Source organism: Rhinatrema bivittatum, chromosome 6, assembly GCF_901001135.1.
Source record: "Rhinatrema bivittatum chromosome 6, aRhiBiv1.1, whole genome shotgun sequence".
In the NCBI taxonomy this organism is placed as follows: Eukaryota; Metazoa; Chordata; class Amphibia; order Gymnophiona; family Rhinatrematidae; genus Rhinatrema; species Rhinatrema bivittatum.
The window spans coordinates 138,797,073-138,809,274 of NC_042620.1; the positions used below are offsets into that span (position 1 = coordinate 138,797,073).

Genomic DNA, 12,202 nt, shown 5'->3' on the forward strand with positions numbered 1-12,202 from the left:
TTTGGGAAAGTGGTTTTTTTTTTTTTTTTGGGGGGGGGAGGGGTAGAAGACAAGTTCTGTCTTGGCCATATTGGGGTTAATATTTAAAGCTATTTAGATGGAATTTTTGTAAGTTATCTTTTAAATGAATAGTATTGAATATTCCTCTTTCTTATCTGGCTAAAAGTTAGCAAGATACATCTTTGTGGCTAAGAATTAGCCAAATAAGCAAGGGGAGTGTTGGGTTGGGGCAGAGTTAGGTGAATAACTTAACTAGCTAACTCAAATATTAAGAGTTAGACAGATCAGTATTTTTCCTAAATCTAGATGTGCCTGAGAGCAGGTCTAAAGTTATCTGTGTCTGTCTGTCAGTTCCCTTTGGGAATTTCTGACTCATCACACAGGAGGGAGAAAAGCTCTATGATTCAAACCTGCTATCACTGGCCTTTATGGCATGGATGTCAACTTCTTAATCTCCTTGCTCCTTCAAAGAGAGGTGGAAGATATTCTGATTTCATCCAGGAAACCTTCAACTAGAAGATCCTATGGGTTCAAATGGAAGAGTTCTCTTCTATGTGTAGATCTAGTCCGCTGAATCCATTCTCCTGTGACCTAATACTTGCTTTGGTACCTATTCTGCTTCTTGTCCTCAGGCCTGAACACCTTTTCCATCAAAGTTCATCGCAGTGCCATTGCAGCATACTACCAGTAGGTGGGAAGGGGTGCTCTCGCCACCTCTTGGTATTGAAATTCATGAAAGGCCTGTGGCATTCCAAGTCTCCGACCAGTAGACTTCCAGTGCTCTGCGACTTCAGTGTGATCCTAGCTAAGCCTTGAAACCTCTTTTGACTTAGTTTCTTTCCTAGAATGTGTTTCTTGTGGCTACCGCTACAGCACACATTCACTATATCTGCAATTTTAGCAAAATAGAGTAGTTCTACAGACTCGCCCTGTTTCTTCTGAAAGTGAAGTTTGCATTATACATTAATCAAACTGTTGTGCTACCTATAGTCTTTCTGAGGTCTCATGTACAGGAAAGAGAGCAAGCTTGTTGCTCCTTGGACTGCGAGAGCCCCAGTATATTTCCTAAAGAGGACTTAACCTCACCTTCAAGCTTCTCAACTGTGTGTATCCTTTGGATGTATTTGATTAAGAATAGCAGTTACCAAACAAACTCTATCCAATTGGCTAGCATCTGTATTGTGCACTGTTATGTACTAGCTGGCTTACAGACTACAAACTGTCAAGGCTCATCAAGTGAGGGCCATGGCGACTGTAGCTGCTCATCTTAGAGCCACCTCCTTGAAGACATTTTGATAAATTGCTACTTGGTCATCTATGCTCACTATTGTCTGGACAGCATATCCCAAAGAGACAGCTTTGGGCAAGCAGTTCTTTGCAGCCTGTTTATCCAGTGGTACACTCTTCATTTGGTGGGGCCAAGTTGTTTTTAAGTGTAGGTGCTTCTGTAGTTTAGCCCTCAGCTTGGAACTTCCTACATGTAATGGCTAATTCATGCCTACTTGTTGGAGTCAGTAAGTTATATATAACAGGACGAATTAGCCATTCTTAATACCTGCCCACCTCCCTAGAGAGTTGACTACCTTGCTAAAGCTAGAGAATGAGAGGCTTATGAAGGCAGTACATGCACTCAGCAACTCCCATGCATGCTCTTTAAAGTTTTTGAATTCTGAGCTTGGGTCCTTGTTGGCATCATCGGATGTCATTTAAACTTAATTCATTCTGCTGTCTATGTAAAACCTTGCTTATAGGTTGGCAAATTTGCTTTCCTTTCGTAAATCAGTTTAATGTTTTAGCAAAGATTTTTTTTTTTAACTGAGTAATTTGTAACTGCTTTGTTAATCAAAATCCATTTTCCTTTTCAAAACTGGTAAGGCTAGTTCATGCTATACTGACAAGATCTTTTGCTTCAAAATAAACTAAAAAGTTACACAGACTGAGAAGGGAAATAAAGAAAACCTTAAAAAAAAAAAAAGAAATGTTTAGAAGAAAATAGTTTAAATTCATGTTTTAGTGGTAGTATGCAAGTTTATTCACATTAGAAGGAAATGATTGGAGAAAAAGTGAAGATTAAAACATAGTGGGCACTGGATTCAACAAAATTCTATTTATTGAGGAGATAGTATTCAAATTTACTGGTACAACTGAAAATAAATAAAATTGTGGGACCCGATGGAGTACATCCCAAAATACTGAATGAGCTAAAGTAGGTGCTGACAATTTTTTTATTAATATCTCTCTTAAACATATTTAAATCAGAGTTGCTAAAAAACTAAACAAAACCTTTGTTTTCAGTTTTTCTATTACCTTTTCCCCAAACGTTAGTGTTTCATAATGAAAAAAATGGGAGAAAATCAGTGGCAATAAAGAAGTCATTGATAAATTCCCAGGAAAATAAAATAAAAATTGAAAATGGTCCCTACAGATACACTACTACTGCACAAGGATGGGAACAATGAAGTTGAAAATTATAGATCTCTTAGCTGAAGATAAGAGGTTGACAATATAATGGAAACATTTCTGAAGGATAGAATAATGCAGTACGTTGAAATCAGTGGGTTATAGGATCATAGACAACCTGGTTTTACAAGGAAAAATTGCCAAACAAACTTGATTGATTTAAGCACCATGCTGAGTAAGCCCAATGGTCCATCATGTGTGCTTTCACTTTGAAAATTGCTGCAAAGACCACAGATAAAATGTACTTGCAGATTTTGTCCCAGTATGGGCAGTTTGGATTATCTTTTAAAAGGGATAATTTTCAATGTCCGCATTTGGCCACATTTTTAAAATTAGGAAATATAAGTTAAATGGGTTTTTCAGAGGTATGGGAGAAGAATGTGAGCAATAGAGGAGTAAAAAAAAATTGTATAACAAGACCATATTAGATTTAAACCACAAAAATTAAAGAAGGTATTGATGTTCAAAACACATGGTTACAAAAGAGGGCATAAAAAGTTAACATAGAAAACCATTTTTAAACTACTTCACCAAGAAATCTATTTAAAAAAAAAAAAAGCTAGGTATGTCTATATTTTAGCATCAAATGCCTCTTTCAGGGAAAACTAAAAAATATAACCCTCCCCAAATCTCTTTGCTGAGAGCCTCCAATAAAGAATCATCCAAGGTGACTTTGAAGTAGATAAAATGTCCAAAAGTGGAGACGTATAAGCCCATTGCTCAAAAAAAATCCCATAAATTGCTTTGATGTCATAAAAGTACGGTCATCATATTAAGCCGAAGATATTTGCCATAGCCTGTGCATTTGTAAACAGTGAGACCTCATATATTGTGGCGGGCTTGTTATGCAATTGCCCCCGGACGCCACTATCAGAGTTATGCGGTGATAAATTCACCGAGTATAGCTGCAGCCAAGTAGCAGAACCAGTAGGCAGTGTTTGGGAATCTATTGGCATAGCGCGGCCCCTGAAGAAGGTTCACAGAAACACGAGCCGTGTTGGGCCAACGCCAGTGTTATATCCCTACTGCATACTTCGCTACGATAAGTGTTTTTTCACTGCCTTTAATATTGAGTAAACTGACATAAGTTGTCATTACTAAAACTTACTAATTTGACAGAGACCCCAATGATTAGAATTTTCAGACAGTGCATCTGTGAATTTATCACCGCATAACTCTGATAGTGGCGTCCGGGGGCAATTGCATAACAAGCCCGCCACAATATATGAGGTCTCACTGTTTACAAATGCACAGGCTATGGCAAATATCTTCGGCTTAATATGATGGTATTTAGAAATATAGCATTATAAGATTACATCACAATTTGTACAGTTTCGATTAAAAAAATAAAAGTACGGTCAGCATATCACATAGGCTATATTAAATTGGAGTGGCATTGCGCTCAAATATACGTGAAGAGAGCCAAACTTTATTATCTGGCAGGCATTTCCAACATGTTAACCTGTCTTCAATTTCAGAGTTGTCTAACAAAGAACTCAAGGAAAGAAGACAATGTTACAGTTCCTGTCTGAACGTTTGCAAGGTAAGACACATTTGGCAGCATTGTCAGTCTGCAAACATTGTTAACATGACTGGAAGTGCTTATGAGACAGATTTCATTCTCCTCATATATCCATGTTAATTCTTTATTAAATTTTCAGACAAATATCCAAGAGAATTTGATTACAAATATCAGATGATCTCTGACATCAATTATATACCAAGGAAAATGAAACCAAAACAAAAAACAGAGAGCTGAATCACAGCTCACATAAGGAAGAGAGATTTTAACACAAATTATTACAAAAAATAAGCCATAATATCAAATTGGACCAGCATTACTACCCTTAAGGGGTAGAATTACCATGAGTGACCATCCTGTTAGCCAGGTAATTATCCAGCTGAACTACATAAAAAAACCCCCAACATATGTTACTCTGATATTTAAGCATGCACTTACGTGGAATTTTCAAGTGAAAGATTCCGCCTATATCCATAAATTTTTGTTGCCAGAAACAATTTATGGCGATATTAAGTTTCTCACAGGACAAGCAGGATGTTAGTTCTCACATATGGGTGACATCAGTGGACGGAGCCCTGTTACGGAAAACTTTTCTGTCAAAGTTTCTATAAAGCTTTGACTGACATTGGCACACTGAGTGCACTGAGCATGCTCAGCCTGCAATTATCCCTGTGACCACGGTGTCTCCCCTCAGTCTTCTTTTTATCGCTCTGCAGTAAGCATATCGGTTGGGAGCTCTGTGAAAAATTCTCACAATTTTTCCACACGGAAACACTTAAACTTTTACTTCACAAACGTTTTTTCCCTGCACGGGTCTCCCTTCACGTACATTTAATAGACGCTCAGTGAGTACTATGCCCTGTTTTTCGGTTGATTCCTGTCACCTCACTACGGTTTCTCCGGCCTACCAACCGAATTGCGGCCTTCCCTCTCCCTATGTTTTCACAGTTAGCCCCACATAGCCTGCTAGTGTCCTCCTGTGACCCTCTGCCTGGTTATTAGTGCTAGTGGGATAGGGGCTTCCATGGTTACCGTTGCCGCCAGGGCCTCTGTTGAATTCATACCTCGGTACCTTCGTGCAGTCAATGCCCCCATCGCTACCGTCTGTACCCCCATCCAGGCCATCCTTCCTTTTTCGATGCCATCGACACCCCTCCCCCATGGTCTGTCTGCCATCAATCTCCGCATCGATTCTTTCAGTGCCATCAATGTTTTCATCCATGGTGCTGATTTTTCCATTGATGTCATCGATGCCCGGGTGGATGCCATTGTTGCCCACGTCGTTTCCATCGATGCAGCCGTCTATTCCGGCATCAATTTCCCGATGCCATCTATGTCTATTCGATTCCTCGATGCCACATCATTTCCATCGATACCTAGGCCGATGCTGTCGGTGCCTCCGTCACTGTTATCGTTGCTCTGCCCGGGCCATTGATGTTTTTTCATCTATATTTTTGACGATACCCTTGAGGCCGCTTCTATGCCACCATCAATACTGACATAGCACCTCCATGCAATGCCCTAGCCTAAACACAGTGCTCCATGCTTTGGGTTCTTAACTAAAGCCCTGTATCAGCCTATGACACTACATCGTGCCAGGAGCAGCGCAGGCATGCTGACAGTCCATCATTCGCCATCCAAGACAGCGAGGGCATCCACCTCTGCGCTGGGGAAAGACCGGGCCGAGCACCATGGCACTTATTGTCACCGGCACGGTGACCGTCCGCCACAGACGCCATCCAGGACATCGTTGCTATCCTACTCAGTGCTGAAGAATGCCCGGGTCGAGCAACATCGCTACTGCCACCGCCACTGTTCCACACAGTGCTGGCAGTCCTCGGTGCTGCAGAATGACCGGACCGAGTTCAGAGAAATTCTGCACTGGCGTCACGATTCATCGAGCCGCTGCAAAGAGGGCCGGGTTCATGAGTCATAATGGCTCCCCCTGTACCAAAGGCATTCCCCACTGACACCGGTGCGGGGTTCTGACCCTCCACAAATTACTGTGGTAGCGCCAGACACGCTCAGCTTGTCTCCTCTGTACCTACCATACCAGGTTACAGAGTTGAGTCGGACATTTATGTCCTTCAGGCTGTCCCTCGATGCCTCCTGAAATCCACGGAGCCATCGATCTTCACCGGCTCGTCCTTCTGCGATCCATGACAGGTGGTAAGTACTCTAATCCCGCTTTAGCGACAATCCCATTGAGACCTGTTCTCTAAATTGGGCCATATGGTTTGAAAGGTTCTAGGTCGTCTTGTCTTCCAAGAACCGTATTAGTGTCGCATATCGCTATTGACAGCTATGTAGGACACAATACCAAGAGAACCTCTACCAATCATTTGGGATTGCATCAGGACATCCTCCCATTGTCAGCAACGGGACTCTGTACTGATTAATACTCTGGCTTTTGGTTCCTAATTAAGGACCGAAATCCCAGATGCATTTGCTGATCTGCTAAACACAAGATCCAGCAAACACTGCCTCAATTGCAAATCCACCTCGAGGCCTGGTGACAGGTCTCGACGTTTTCTTGTACAGCACACAGAAATGCGGGTAAGACTTTTACCGCTCCCGCTCCCGTGGGAGATTACATGATATCCAGATAACATCAGCCCCGCCAGTTGGACACCACCTGGTCTCTCAACTTGCCGGATATCAGAGCGGCCACCCCACTTGGTACCAAGGAGCAGGGTACAGTCCCCCGGACGCTACAAAGTGCAGGGGGGTGGGTGGGGGAGTTTTAATCTCACTATTCTTTCTTTCAACAGAAAGTAGTTACTCTCCGCCCATCCTGGACCTCAGAAATATCAACTTTCTTCAGCAGGGACAGGTAAATGGTGTCTCTCGTCACCATACTTCCATACCGCAGTAAGTAGGTTGCCTCTCTCCTCTAATCTTTCTATGTGCTTCATGGTGAGTCGTCAGTATTACAATCCCAAGCTCTGCTGGTTCCTCCAGCTTTGGCAACTTGGGTATTTCATTAAATCACTAGCAGTGACTGCTGTTTCTCTACAGAGTAAAACATCATTCATGCTTTTCTTTGCATGGACAGCTGCATAACAGTCAATCCAAGCAAGGAGCTCTTTCTTCTTCACGACTAACTATAAATCTACTACCTGGGATTGCTGTTAACTAGCATAAATCCCATATAGAACACTTCTGGACACCACAGTCACAACGAACTTCCTGTCCAACAACCGTGCAGACATTCTGACAAATTCCTATATGTCTCTGCGCGCATACAACATAACCTCAGCCCCTCAATTCTTTCTTTGCTGGGCCACGGGATTCTTTCGCCATGCACTTTACTCATAGGTCCAGATTTGCTATGAGTAAGATTCAGTGAAATTTCAATTATCAGTGGATCTAAGCTGTTCAACCACTTTCATCCCTGATCCATATTTCAGATTTAGAACCAAAACCTAGGCTGGTCCTGCTCATGCTTGCATTTACTCAGGGTTGCAGAGTTCGAACTAACATCTTCTCAACCCAATATGCGTCTATTCCGTTCCATGCAGAGTTTCACATCAACTTGCTGGAGCTTCGAGCCATGAGTTATGCCTTTATGCCTTACGATACTGCCTCTGCAACAAACCTTTGTGCATACAGACAGACAGCATAGTGACAATTTGGTATTTCCAACACATAAGCATGCACAACCTCTTAGCTGCTCTGCTAAGAAGCTGCGCAGATCTACCCTCGGCCCTTGCTTACTCCGTGCATCCCTGGGCCACTTATCTAACAGACTTACTGAACGCACTAGCAGACCTTCTCCATATAGGTTTCCATCCTCTTGGATGGTCTCGGACTACATGTGTAGCGAGAAAAATCTAGCGCTGAGGTCAACCGACCTTGTCCTCTTACGTCTGAATCGAACCATACGGTGGACAGATTCTGCTCCCTACACATGTCTCGAATGCGTTCCCATGGACGCCTTTGCTGCAACAAAGGCCTCTTATATGTGTCTCTTTCGATGCCTCTCATAGCCAGCACTCTTATTATGCTGCACCGGGACAGGGTTCACTGTTTCTCAGACCCACATCCTGGCCGAGACTGGTATGCTTTCCCATACTTCTCAATCTATCACACCAGTAACCAATTCGCCTTCTCACAGGTCAGTCTCATATCATGGACTCACTGATGTTCTCAGGTACTGGTAGCGTCACAAAAACCTTCCACACACAAATCTTACCATTCAAAATGGCATGATTTACCACATGGCGCATACAAAAGGGTATTACCCCCTTTTTTTTCTACACCACTCTTTTTTCTTACTTCCTCGGATTCTGCTCCCCAGACATCCTCCACATGGGTACACCTTGGTTCCAATTGGCGTACCACTTGGGAGTGGGGATACCCGATTAACGATTCAACCCCTTCTGAGTCAGCTTACCATGGGTTATCCACTGATTAAGCCGCCTCTATTTTTACTGGTTACGGAATGGGGCCTATATTTAGTGCTTATAAGACTCATACATTCCCTGTTCAAGCCTTTCCATTCCTCTCACTTAACAGTCTGGCATGGGAAATTCTTTCCCTCGTAGTCATCACTTCTGCCAACAGGGTCAGTGAGTTCCACACCTTGTTACATACTCACCCGACCCTGCGTTCCTTCGTGACTGAGTGGTCTTACGTATTCAACTTCATATTCTTCTTAAGGTAGACGCAGCATCTCATCTTACTCAAAATATACTCTGCCCACTTTTTCCCAACACCTCTCTCTCACCAGGGTGAGAGGGTTTTCCACTCCTTGGACTGTAAAAGTGTACTTGCATTCTATCTAGATCGCACTACACTCCATAGGAATTACACCAACTCTTTCTTTCTGTGGCAAAAGCCAAGCTGCGAGTTCAGTGGGCAAATAGACCTTTTCCTCCTACTTGACGGTCTGTATCTCTTTTTCCTAACAACAAGCAGGCATTTCACTACAACACAGTGTGTAACCACACTCTGTTAGGGCTGTACCAGCCTCAATAGCTCACCTTCAGCTGGTGCCACTTGTACATATTTGTAAGGCTGCGACCTGGAGCTCTCTCCATACCTTCGCAGCCCATTATTGCTTAGATAGGACTGGCTGGCATGCTTCCATGTTTGGCCAGTCTGTCTATTCATCTTCTTTTTGGTTTAACTACCCAACATCCTTCCACCAACCCGTTAAGGGTTTCAAGATGCCCTCCTTACCAAATTCCACCCCCATTGTTGCGCCTTTTGCATGTCTTTGGATGCATTTGGTGCACTCTCGGGCATCCTCAGCTCGGTACTCACCCATATGTGAGGATTACCATCCTGTTTGTCCTTTGAGAAAGCAAATGTTGCTTACCTGTAACAGGTGTTCTCACAGGACAGCAGGATGTTAGTCCTCACGAAACCCACCCGCCACCCCGCGGAGTTGGGTCTACATATGTTTTATTATTTTAGTTTTGCTTGGGCTTTTTGCTATAAGACGAGACTGAGGGGGAGACACCTGTGGTCACAGGGATAATTGCAGGCTGAGCATGCTCAGTGCACCAGTGTCAGTCAAAGCTTTACAGAAACTTTGACAGAAAAGTTTTCCGTAACAGGGCTCAATCCACTGATGTCACCCATATGTGAGGACTAACATCCTGCTGTCCTGTGAGAACACCTGTTACAAGTAAGCAACATTTGCTATCCCTCATTACGTCTGGAGAAAATAGAGATTTTTTTGACCATAAAAGAGAGGTTCTTTTAAATGAAAGAAGAGTTTCAACACCAATTGCTTGTCAGATTCCTTTAATTCTACTAGGAGGATGGCCCGAACTTTAATAAGAAAATCTGATTTCTCAAAAAAACTTGTAAGATCAAATGTATCTTCTTTAGGGTTATTTTCCACCACATCAGAACTTGTAAGGCAAATAATGAACTTTAACAATTGAAGGAACAGTCTCCTTGGAAAAGCCTGAGATTCACAAGAAATCTCCCAAGCATCATCAAAGGAGAAACATATGAACACCTAGGAAAATTCAACAACCTTAAATAGCATCTTTTAACAATATTTCCAAGATTCTCCAACCTTCTTTGTAAATTAAGATTCTCTCTCATCATAAATGTATTTTGCTCAGTCACAGAGATCATCTTAATTTCTAAAGAAGAAAATTTCTCAGCATGCTCTTGAAACTTCTGAGACTGCTCATTAAGCTGCATGGGCATGTTTCTCATGGAACCCATCATAAGGAATCCAGCGTTCTCCTAGGACAAGCAGGATGGTAATCCTCACATGTGGGTGACGACATCAGATGGAGCCCTGCACGGAAAACTTTTGTCAAAGTTTCTAGAAGCTTTGAGTAGCAGACTGAGCATGCCCAGCCTGCTACTATCTGCGGGTCCATGCAAAATCCCCCTTCAGTCTCTTCTTTTCCACAGTGCAGTTGCCTCGCGGTTTGTGGAGCTCTCCATTTTCTTATTCTTTCCTAGTCAGTTTCGGGGTTTTTCCCGATTTCCTCATCTGGTCCCCCTTCGAGGTTGGTGCCTCCTCGGTCGGTAGGTTATCCTTATTGTTTTTTCCGCATTTGTGGTCGATTGCCGACTCATCGCCTTATGGTGACTGCCGATCATTGACCGCATGCCGGGTGTTTTTTCATAAAGAAAATAAATACATGTCATGTATTGATGAAAGTAGAGTTTACCTTCATACGATAGGACCCCGGAGGGGTTCTACTGTCGTGTCTATGAGCCAGCAATTGGCTTCTAATCATTAGGTAACTCTACGAAATGGTTTAAATTTTGTTATAGTCCACGAATATTGCACTTATCTCCTGTTGACTCAGTCTGTCTCGAGCTGCCCGACACCACGGTGTTTCGGAGCGGAGGCTCCTTCTTCAAGGGCGGGACGTTGTAGCGAGAGACTGCTAAGGCTCTGTGGAATGCTGTATAACATAAAAAACATACCATTACATCCATCCTGAATATTAGTGACTTCTGAATGTCACTGAATGCGGTCACCATGCATCCGGGCTGATACATACTTGCTATCGCGGCAATATCAATGGAGTGGACTGGACGTTAGTTGTGCGGTCAAGAATGCTCCGCTGAAAAGAATGTATACGAAGAATACTTAATAGTCCTTTTCATTATTAGAAGCGGTGCTTCCTCCGGTTTAAAGTGAACGGTACTTACTGTGTTTTTGACGGCTGGTTCTTAAGCGACTCCTTTTACTAACGCGGGAAACGGCTCTATAATCGCCATTTTTAAAGGGGTTTTTTAAAGGGTGTTTTTTCATGGCATCGACCGGTTTTCGTCAATGCCCTCTGCCCACTGACCATGTCCATCATGGGTCAGCATGAGGTTTGCAGCCTCTGCCTGGGGGCCTCGCACAACGTTCGTGGGTGTTGTCTGTATGACCAGATGACCTCCCGAAGGCTGTTGGGTGTGCCTCGATAAGACAGAGAAACTTTTTGGAGCCCCCAAAGTCGGCTCCTTCTACTCCTCTGTTGACCCCATCAATGCTGAGAGGTCGAGGGGAACCACTTGACACTGTTCTTCTAGCCAGTACTTCCAAGGATCATGGGAACGGTCTGTATCCACGACATCTTCAAGGACCACCTCCTCCGGATGTGGGAACACCCCACTTCTATTTCCCTTGTCAACAGATACTACCAATTTGGTGCAGCAGGCCATAGGGTTTAAGAAGTGGCATCTCCCCCACCAGTCGATAGTCATGGAGTCCACCCTAAAAGCCCAGCGCTCCCGCATCCATGCCATGCCCCCCCCCCCCCTGGGATGAGAGCACAGGGAGCTTTATGCTTTGGGTAGAAAGGTCTTCCAAGGTGCCATGCTGGTTGTCCTCATCACTGCCTATCAGCTGTACATGACCCAGTATAACCGGAATCTCTAGAAGCAGGTCCAGGACTTCGCATTCAATGACAGCAAGAGGCACTCTTGGCTATTGTCCTACTGGGTCTAGAGGCTGGCAAACATGAACTGCGTTCCACCTATGATGTTTTTGAGACAGGGGCTGACGTAACCACGGTGGGCATCAGCGCCCAGAGAATGACATAGCTCAGAGCCTCCGACCTCCATCCTGAAGTCCAAGAAAGGCTAGCCGACCTCCCCTGCACAGATGAAAACTTCTTTGGAGATGAGTTCTGGGATGCGGTAGCACAATTGAAGGGCATCATGAGACCCTTCAACACCTTTCTGCCAGTGCCTCTTGTGCCCTGTTCTCTGTCAGGAAGCCCTCTGAGCTAGGATCCTGGAATC

General features: G+C 43.7%; 1 protein-coding gene across 6 annotated transcripts in view; it reads left to right on the forward strand.

Moving 5' to 3' along the window:
• GULP1 (GULP PTB domain containing engulfment adaptor 1) overlaps nt 1–12,202 on the forward strand; it is a 611,398-nt gene that overhangs the window by 158,952 nt on the left and 440,244 nt on the right. For 4 of the 6 annotated variants that reach the window (XM_029605977.1, XM_029605980.1, XM_029605975.1 and 1 more), the window contains exon 3: nt 3,939–4,003. The exons of the other annotated variants lie outside the window; for them this stretch is intronic. The gene's annotated coding sequence lies outside the window, so the exon portion shown is untranslated. The remainder of the gene's footprint in view (nt 1–3,938; nt 4,004–12,202) is intronic. 6 annotated transcript variants of the gene reach the window in all.